The following is an 8,197-nucleotide window of genomic DNA, read 5'->3' on the forward strand; positions in this document are numbered from 1 at the left end:
ATCAGTTATAGACTGAGAGTCTTTTGGGAGTGTGTATAGCACTCAAAAAGTTATTATAGGTTAACTACGGTCTACTACAAAAGATAATCGGCCTGCATTACATCAGTTTAAGACTGAGAGTCTTTAGGTTTGGATTTGAAAGCTTTGATTGGTGCTTTTCCATCTCTGTAAACAGTCCATTGTCCTTCCTTTCGAGCATCCTTCACTTTAGTCAATTCAATGGTCTTCATTTTGAGCCGAATTGGAGTGAGCTCCTAAGCTATCCATATTTTAGTACCTTTCAAGCTTGAGTGCCTTTGCTTTTTGCATGCATATGGGGAGCATTATTTGCATGACTTGAGAAAAACGGTTGTAGATGCTATAGTTAACTGTCAAAAGTTGACAGAACTCGGCCATGTTAGGGATTTGATTCAGCCTAAGGTAGACTCCTTATGTCATGCTAAGCATTTATAACAGAGCAATGAAAATTGCCAAATGGAAGACCTGGGCCAGGCAGAAAGCTCTTTTGGATAAAGGTTGTTCTTCTAATGAGTTATTTAAATGTTTTTCTTTTTAAAAAGCACGCTCCTAACATATGTCGGATTTTGGCGTTTGATGGGCTTTGGACTTCCTCACAGGTATAACTTGCCCAAGCATGTGGACCATTTGCCTGACAGTTTGGAAATCTGGAGTCCTCTTCACAAGAGGTTCTGTTGGCAATACTGAAGTTATTACAGCATGTTTCTCCCATTATTGCTCTTGATCAGGCTCCGTAGCTTGAGACACCTTTTACGAAAGGGAACTTCTTGATGCTTTGATGTCATGTGGTAAATGGAAGGGCCCAGGTTAGAATGGTCTTACAGTGGAGTTCTTTTTGGCTTACTGGGATGCCCTTAAGCATGCTTTATTGCAAATGATTAATAGTGCCTGGCAAAATCAGCAAATGCTAGATGCTTGGAAGAAAGGGTTGGTTAAGTTGATTTCAAGAAACATCTTTGTGAATCATTTGCTGATTGGAGGCCTATTACACTCATGCGAGTTATTTATAAGATGATTCCCAAAATGGTGGTTGATAGAATAAAGGTTATGGCCTATATCCTACCCAATATGGCTTTATTCCTTGTAGACACATCATTGATAATATTGCAAATGCCTGTGTTGGGATAGAATATGTAAAGTATACCCAACAGGATGTACAAAGCTTTTGATAAAGTGTAGTGGGACTTCATCTCGTAGACAATGCAATCCTTAGGATTTGGGCATCGAATGCAACATGTTATTTACAGACTTTACAGTGATAGTAAAGCTGTGTGCATTTTATCGGGAGATATATCTGATTAGTGGACTTTATATCATTCAGTGAGATAGGGATGTCCTCTTAGTGCTTTGCTTTATGCAATTGCTACTCATCTGATGCTTTGTTATATTGATCATCTTGTAGTCACCGATGCCTTGCATGGTCCATAGATACACGAAAGAAAGCTCATGATTGCGCAAGCTTATGTTGATTCATTCATCACTCCCATGAACACATAAACTGATCTTTCGTAACTCATGGAGGCTTTATCCTTGTACGGAATAGCTATTGGTTTGCAGGTAAACTTTCAGAAGTCCAAGCTTCTACCTTTGCATGCTAAGGATTGGCATAGCTCTTTGTGGCTAGGGAAAATTGTTCTGCCCTACCAGCTTGTTCATCATCTTGGCTATCAGTTGGGATGGACTATCACTTGCTATCAAAAAATAGATTCGGTACTTGTAAAGCTCATGAAGAAACTATAATATTGAAGTTAGCCACTTGGTCTCTTTATGTTCGACTCGGAATTGTGCAATCAATTTTGGTGGCTTAGATTCAGTTTCTTATCTTTAATGATGTTCGATAAAAAAGACATCTCTTCTTTCATGTTTGCTATTATGGAGACTTTCTAGTGCTCGAAGCATGGCCTAGATTACTCTCTATGGAGCATCTATGTTCCCTAAAGATGCGTGTACATATTGAATATTCATTTTTATATTTTGGCATAAAAGAAAAAATGATGCTGCGATTTTTGCACGGTGAGTAGCCTTGGGTTGCCATGATGTCTCATTTACTTTTGCAATTGACCACTCTTGCTTTTGGGGACATGCATCCCACTCCATGGGACTTCATTCTGATGGTATGGTTAAAGGTCGTCCTTTTGTTTCTAAAATGTTCTCGGCTTGAAAGGAGATTCTCTTATCTCAAATGGCATGGTTGTGACTCTTTGGATGGGAATTCCTTGCACGCTGAGAACTTGCACTGGTCAAGGGCATTTGATTGTCCCCTTGCTTTGCAAGAACGTAGTTGCTCATATTTTATTCCATCCAAAGAAATTACGCTCATTGGTGATGTCCTTCATAATGATGACCCCTTTGGGATTATCTTTCTTAGATGCTTTATTCCTTTTTGCTAGTATCCAAGTTGAAGCTTATGTATCACCTTAGTGATTGGTCCTTGCATTGCCAGGGTTATTGTTCTCGCCCATTACTCCTGGTTGATATCTCAGCGGTTGGTTTATACATGGTTTTGATGCCTCCTCCTGGATATTGCATGTGAATCAGCTTTGGTCTTTAAATCGTAATGCCAAATGATGGCATAAAAGATTGCAACAGCTTTGGTTGTGCAAACTCCCACTTCGCCAACAAGTTTTTCTATGGCGAGTGATGCTTGGTGCTATTCCTTTTGGCCAACTCTCAGCACGTAGACGTATTGCTCTTGCTGTATGCCATAGATGTTTGGCTTCCAAGGAATCCTTGCTACATCTTTTTAGAATTGTCTTGTCACTCATGATTTCTTGCTATTTCTTCAGCAGCGCCTCCAGGGTCACTTTCCAATTGCTTCCTTTGGCAAGCTTTTTTGGATCTTTGGCATCCTCCCACGATAAGCGGAATTTGATTTATTTTTCATGTGGGTTTGATATTGGGCACTTTGGACTCTGTGGAAAGATGGGAACCGTAGAGTCTTTGGAGAGTACTTCTTTCGTGTTCTACTATTTTGGATGTCAATCAGGCAATCTTTTTATGATTGCTTGTTTGTTGTCAGATAGATTACACTGTCTACTTGTCCTACAATAATGAAATTTCCTGATCTTGTATTTGCTGACCCCCACTTTGGGAACCACCTCTTTTTAATATAAAGATACATGGATTTCTCCAAAAAAAGAAAAATTTGTTTGTGTATTTCACAAAAAGAAAAGTGTGCGTGTGTGTTTCACCCCACATATGCCACTATCCCGATTTCTTGTCATATAATGAAATCTTCTAATGTTGGAGGTCCCAGCTTTTGGGATTGATTCTTGTAATATAATCTTCAATGGATTTCACACAAAAAAAAGTGTACTTCACCCCAAAAAAAGTGTGTAAGTGGGGGGGTGTGTCGTCAGATAGATTACACTATCTACTTGTCCTAACAATGAAATCTTTGGATCTTGTATTTGTCAGTGTCCACTTTGGTCTTGTAATATAAAAATACATGGATTTTCAGCCAAAAAAAAAGTGTGTGTTTGGGTTCATGTGACTCGAATATGGAAGCTTATGTGGCCACGTATATGTCAATGATTTACACCCTCATATAGTAGCTTTGCAATCAACATATGTATGTAGGCAAGACATGACACCTTGTTGGCTATGACATTTTTAATGCAGGAGAGCATTCTTTTTCAAGTTTTCCTTCCTTGTGAAGCATGCATGCTCTTCAACCCATTGTCACTTTAAATGATAGGGAAGGCAAGTGGATCATTATGTAGTGTCATATTCAGGGTAAAATACTTGAATTTGCGTTGGTATATGCATCTTATTCTTCTCATAGAAGAGAACTAACTAAGGAGGCTATGCAAAAATATCCCTAGAGGTAACATGCATTTATCTGTGGGGATTTCAATGATGCACCCAGCAAGGGGATAATACCTTGGGTAACACCCACATGCTGACATTGGAATGCCAACATTGGCTTTAATTAATCTCTTAGCATAGTCTTGTGGATCTTTTGAAGGAGTTGAAGCCTATGTTTTCAAGATATACTTTTTAGCATAATGCCCAATCTGCATATCGTGCAAGATTTGACCGTTGGTACATGGCAAGTGTGTAGCAATATAATGCTCCTACTTGTCAAACATGGGTAGATATTGCCTTCTCCCATTTTGATCATGCTTTGTTTTGGTTGAGGTTGTCTTCTAATGAGATGCCACATGACAGGTTGCCAGATAAAAGACTCCTTATAGTTAATAACAATTATTTGGAGCATGAGCAGTATAAGCAAATGGTTAATAATGCACCTCTTTAGGACAGTGCCAGATTGATATTGACTATGCTTGGAATGATTTCCTCTCGTATGCAGGCAATAATTTATGACCATGGCAAGAATTACTTGCATGACTTATGATTGCTGATGCTAAAGCCAATGGTCAAAATTTGACAAAACTTAGTCATGTTTGGCATTTAACTCAATCTAAGCTTGTGTCCTTATGTCAAGCTTGCTAAGAATTTGTTACAAAGTAATGACCATAAGAAAATTGTCAAATGGGAAACTAAAGCTAGTCAAAAGGCTCTCTTAAATAAAGGTTTCTGCTCTAAAGCGTTTTAGGTACGATTTGCTTAGGCTTGTGTCACTCACTATGCAAACAATTGGAAATCTGGAGTCCCATTGGTAGGAGGTTTTGTTGGCGCCATGTAAGCTTTTATAGCATGTCTCTCCTATTATCACTCCTATCCAGGTTGTGCAGCTTGTTCACAAAAAGGGAGCTGATTGATTCATTAAAATCATGTGGCAAATGGAAGTCTCATAGTTGGGATAGTCTTATTAAGGAGTTCTTACTAGCATACTTAGATGCCCTTAAGCATGTTTTATTGCATAGGATCAAATCTACTAGGCAAAATTAGCAAATGTGTGATGCATGGAAGAAAGGTTTGGTCATGATGCTCTCAAAGAAGCATCTTTGTGAGTCATTTGCTGATTGGTGAGCTATTACACTCATGCCAATCATTTATAAGGTGGTTTCTAAAATGGTGGTCAATAGAATTAAGGGTTTTCTACACGATGGTTTATATCCCATTCCGTATGGCTTCATACCTCACAAACATATTACTGATAATCTCACATTAAATTTTGGACTTTGTATCGCTCAGTGAGATAGGGATGCCCTCTTGGTGCATTGCTCTATGCAAAGCTACCCATCCAATGCTTTAATATATGGATTATCTCATGGCTATTGATGCTTGTCCATGATTACACAAGCTTATGCTGATGATTCCTTCTTTATCCCAAAGAATACTAAGACAAATCTTTCGCAACTCATGAGTGCTTTATCCTGGAAAGGATTGGTGGTTGGCTTGTAGGTAAATTTTTAAAATCAAAGCTTTTGCCTTTGCATGCTAAAGACTGGCATTGCTCTTTGTGGCCTAGCAAAATTATGTTGCCCAATAAGCTTGTTCGTCATCTTGGTGTCTACTCGCCGCCAACAAATGGATTGGGTGCTTGCAAAGCTTAAAGAGAAATTGGAATATTGGAAGTTAGCCACTCGGCCATTGCATGTTCAACTTCGTATTATTGTGCAATCAATTTCAATTCTTCTTGCCTTTGATGATGGTTGATAAGAAGGATCGTACTTCTTTGATGTCCATTCTCGTGGAGACTCTTTGGTGCTTAAAGCAAGGCCGTAAGAGCATTAGATTACTCTCTATGGAGCACCCTATTCTCCAAAGATGCATGGTGGTTTAATTATATTGAATATTCACATTCATATTTTTGCACATAAGGGGAAGATGATGTTGGAATTTGTGTAGGGTGACTAGCCTTGGAGTGCTATAATGCATCACTTCCATTCACAATTGACTAGTCATTGTTTTGGGCACTAGCATCCCACTCAATGAGATTTCATTCTAGGATATATTGATGGCAGAGTTAAGAGCTGGCATTTTTCCTGCAGAATGTTTTCAGATTGGAAAGAGATTCTTTCTCATCTCAAATGGCATGGTCACAACGCTCTTGATGGAAATTCCTTGCGTGCTGAGAGTTTGAATTGGTCAAAGGTGTTTGATCATCCCCCTACCTTGAAAGAACCTATGCACTCTTATTTTATTTCATCCAAGGGGATTCGGTTGGTGGGTAATGTGTTTCATGCAAATGGTACATTATTATCCTTTCCTTAGGCAGCCAAGCAATAAGGTTTGGGCATGAACTATTGGATCCTTTGGCAGTGTCTTTCCCAAATGCTTCAATATCATTTACTGGTACCAAATCTAGATCTTACCTATTATCTTACAGATTGGGTTTATATTGCTAGGGTTCTGACACTCACCCATTACGGTTGGCTGATGTCTTAGTGGCCAGTTTGTAGAAGGTCTTGATGCCTCCACCTTGGACTTTAGATTGGGGAAATCCAACTTGGTCTATGAATCGTAATGCCAAATGGTAGTGTAAAATATTGCAAAATATTTGGTCTTGCAAACTTCCTCTTTGTCAACAGGTTTTTCTATGGTGGGTGATGCTTGGGGTTATTCCATTTGCCCAACCCTTAGCACATAGACATATTACTCTTTCTGTTTATCACAAATGTCTTGCTCAAAGGAAATCCTTGCTCCATCTTTTTTTGGCATCACGCTATGATTTGTGACTTTTTGCTTCTTTTACAATAGCTCTCTAAGCCTACTACTTGCTTTGGCAAGCTTTTTTGTCTATTTGGGATTTACCCACAAAGGAACGAGTTTGATATTTTTTCACTTGGGTAAGATAATGGCGACTTTGGACTCTGTGGAAAGACAAAAATCATGGAGTCTTTGGAGAGTCTACCTTTTCAAGGATTCACTACTTTTGAATGTCTATGTGTTCATAAGATAGATTACTCTATTTACTTGTCTTAGACTGAAATCTTTTGATATTGTAATTATGTATCCTTTGGATTCACGGGGAAAAAAAGTATGTATCTATTTAGACACACACACACACACACACACACACGTATATAAGCTTGTATGCATTGCATGCATGCATACATACATGCATGCACAACACACACACACGTGCACGTGCACACACACACAACACACTTACTATTCTTCTTTTTCTTTTGCATCCACTTCATTTCTTAATTTTCCCTTTTCCTATTTTTTCTAATTCCTTTTCCTTCTATCTCACAAACACTCCCTAATTTTTCCTGATTCCTCCTAATTTTTTCCCATTTCTTTCTTAAAGCTCTAAAATTCTCTCTCTCTCTCTCTCTCTCTCTCTCTCTCTCTCTCTCTCTCTCCCCCCCCCCCCGGGGTCTTTAACCAAATTTCTCATATTTTCTTCCCTATTTTTCCTCTTCTTCATAAATTTTCCTAATTTCACTTGATTTTTCTCTAATTATTTTTATTAATTATTTAAAACTAAAATTTTAAATCCTTTTTCCTTTTTTTCAAATTCTCTCTAGGTCCCTTTTTTTACACCTTTAAAGTCCACATCAATTTTATTGTAACCCTGATAACAAGGGAGGGGTGTTTATGACACCTGTCTTCCCAATTAAAGTTAATCTAGTTCTTACCATGTTTTCTTGTTGGATGGTGGTAGGTATGCAAACTCTCCTCTTTAATAAAAGAGATGCTTATCAAGACTTTACCAAGCTTCAATTTTTTTTGCAAAACATTATTGTCATTTCTTATCAAAGCTCTTATATACTTTTTATGCAATTTCGTAGGTGCTTTACCTACATACTCAAACTCTTCCTTAATTCTATAATGTTATGTTTCTATTCTTTACCCTGACTCTTTTGTCTTTTCACTATGCAAAGGGGGTTGTTGTCTTGCCTTCTACACACACACACATGCACGTGCTTATGCGTGCACGCACACACGAACACACACACATATATGTATGTATGTGTATATGTATCACACTCAAGCCAATCACCTTTTAACACATGGCATTCAAGAAGACACACACACACACACATGTATGTATGTATCTATGTATATATGTATCACGCTCAAGCCAACCACCACTTTGAATTATGACAAGGTTGGTGTTCAAGAAGATATAGCAAGAGACGATGTGACACTATTAGCATTGAAGCTATGCTAGAACTGAATATTAATGTATCGGGGTCAAATCTTCACCAAAATTAGTGGAATATCTTAGAATTGGTGTAAAAAATTTAATTCAGAACTTTGTCAAATTTTAATTCAAAACTTGTTAAGGTTTGCAAAATGAATAAGCACTAGTTGTGGC

The sequence above is a fragment of the Dipteris shenzhenensis genome, chromosome 11 (genome assembly GCF_047967505.1).
Source record: "Dipteris shenzhenensis isolate YYH24624 ecotype China chromosome 11, Dip_SZ_1.0, whole genome shotgun sequence".
NCBI lineage: Eukaryota > Viridiplantae > Streptophyta > Polypodiopsida > Gleicheniales > Dipteridaceae > Dipteris > Dipteris shenzhenensis.